Source organism: Colletes latitarsis, unplaced genomic scaffold (assembly GCF_051014445.1).
Source record: "Colletes latitarsis isolate SP2378_abdomen unplaced genomic scaffold, iyColLati1 scaffold0076, whole genome shotgun sequence".
NCBI classification, from domain to species: domain Eukaryota; kingdom Metazoa; phylum Arthropoda; class Insecta; order Hymenoptera; family Colletidae; genus Colletes; species Colletes latitarsis.
The window spans coordinates 25,001-27,500 of record NW_027488426.1 but is presented as its reverse complement, the minus strand read 5'-3'; positions in this window follow the sequence as shown (position 1 = coordinate 27,500).

Genomic DNA, 2,500 nt, shown 5'->3' with positions numbered 1-2,500 from the left:
ATTGTGCGGCCATCGTTGCTCGCGCGACTAACGACGATCAGCCGAGACGGCTGTAGTTTATCGCATCGATTTCATCGAGCAACCGATGGACGCTGCCGCGTTCGTTCGTAAATGAATGTTATACATACTCACGGATAGCCTGAGGCGAATAATCGCAAACGACGACGCGTCGATTGTGCGGCCATCGTTGCTCGCGCGACTAACGACGATCAGCCGAGACGGCTGTAGTTTATCGCATCGATTTCATCGAGCAACCGATGGACGCTGCCGCGTTCGTTCGTAAATGAATGTTATACATACTCACGGATAGCCTGAGGCGAATAATCGCAAACGACGACGCGTCGATTGTGCGGCCATCGTTGCTCGCGCGACTAACGACGATCAGCCGAGACGGCTGTAGTTTATCGCATCGATTTCATCGAGCAACCGATGGACGCTGCCGCGTTCGTTCGTAAATGAATGTTATACATACTCACGGATAGCCTGAGGCGAATGATCGCAAACGACGACGCGTCGATTTTGCGGCCATCGTTGCTCGCGCGACTAACGACGACCAGCCGAAACGGCTGTAGTTTATCGCATCGATTTCATCGAGCAACCGATGGACGCTGCCGCGTTCGTTCGTAAATGAATATTATACATACTCACGGATAGCCTGAGGCGAATGATCGCAAACGACGACGCGTCGATTTTGCGGCCATCGTTGCTCGCGCGACTAACGACGACCAGCCGAGAAGGCTGTAGTTTATCGCATCGATTTCATCGAGCAACCGATGGGCGCTGCCGCGTTCGTTCGTATATGAATATTATACATACTCACGGATAGCCAGAGGCGAATAATCGCAAACGACGACGCGTCGATTTTGCGGCCATCGTTGCACGCGCGACTAACGACGACCAGCCGAGACGGCTGTAGTTTATCGCATCGATTTCATCGAGCAACCGGTGGACGCTGCCGCGTTCGTTCGTAAATGAATAATATACATACTCATGGCTAACTTGAGGCGAATAATCGCAAACGACGACGCGTCGATTTTGCGGCCATCGTTGCTCGCGCGACTAACGACGACCAGCCGAAACGGCTGTAGTTTATCGCATCGATTTCATCGAGCAACCGATGGACGCTGCCGCGTTCGTTCGTAAATGAATAATATACATACTCATGGCTAACTTGAGGCGAATAATCGCAAACGACGACGCGTCGATTTTGCGGCCATCGTTGCTCGCGCGACTAACGACGACCAGCCGAAACGGCTGTAGTTTATCGCATCGATTTCATCGAGCAACCGATGGACGCTGCCGCGTTCGTTCGTAAATGAATAATATACATACTCATGGCTAACTTGAGGCGAATAATCGCAAACGACGACGCGTCGATTTTGCGGCCATCGTTGCTCGCGCGACTAACGACGACCAGCCGAAACGGCTGTAGTTTATCGCATCGATTTCATCGAGCAACCGATGGACGCTGCCGCGTTCGTTCGTAAATGAATGTTATACATACTCACGGATAGCCTGAGGCGAATAATCGCAAACGACGACGCGTCGATTGTGCGGCCATCGTTGCTCGCGCGACTAACGACGATCAGCCGAGACGGCTGTAGTTTATCGCATCGATTTCATCGAGCAACCGATGGACGCTGCCGCGTTCGTTCGTAAATGAATGTTATACATACTCACGGATAGCCTGAGGCGAATGATCGCAAACGACGACGCGTCGATTTTGCGGCCATCGTTGCTCGCGCGACTAACGACGACCAGCCGAAACGGCTGTAGTTTATCGCATCGATTTCATCGAGCAACCGATGGACGCTGCCGCGTTCGTTCGTAAATGAATATTATACATACTCACGGATAGCCTGAGGCGAATGATCGCAAACGACGACGCGTCGATTTTGCGGCCATCGTTGCTCGCGCGACTAACGACGACCAGCCGAGAAGGCTGTAGTTTATCGCATCGATTTCATCGAGCAACCGATGGGCGCTGCCGCGTTCGTTCGTATATGAATATTATACATACTCACGGATAGCCAGAGGCGAATAATCGCAAACGACGACGCGTCGATTTTGCGGCCATCGTTGCACGCGCGACTAACGACGACCAGCCGAGACGGCTGTAGTTTATCGCATCGATTTCATCGAGCAACCGGTGGACGCTGCCGCGTTCGTTCGTAAATGAATAATATACATACTCATGGCTAACTTGAGGCGAATAATCGCAAACGACGACGCGTCGATTTTGCGGCCATCGTTGCTCGCGCGACTAACGACGACCAGCCGAAACGGCTGTAGTTTATCGCATCGATTTCATCGAGCAACCGATGGACGCTGCCGCGTTCGTTCGTAAATGAATAATATACATACTCATGGCTAACTTGAGGCGAATAATCGCAAACGACGACGCGTCGATTTTGCGGCCATCGTTGCTCGCGCGACTAACGACGACCAGCCGAAACGGCTGTAGTTTATCGCATCGATTTCATCGAGCAACCGATGGACG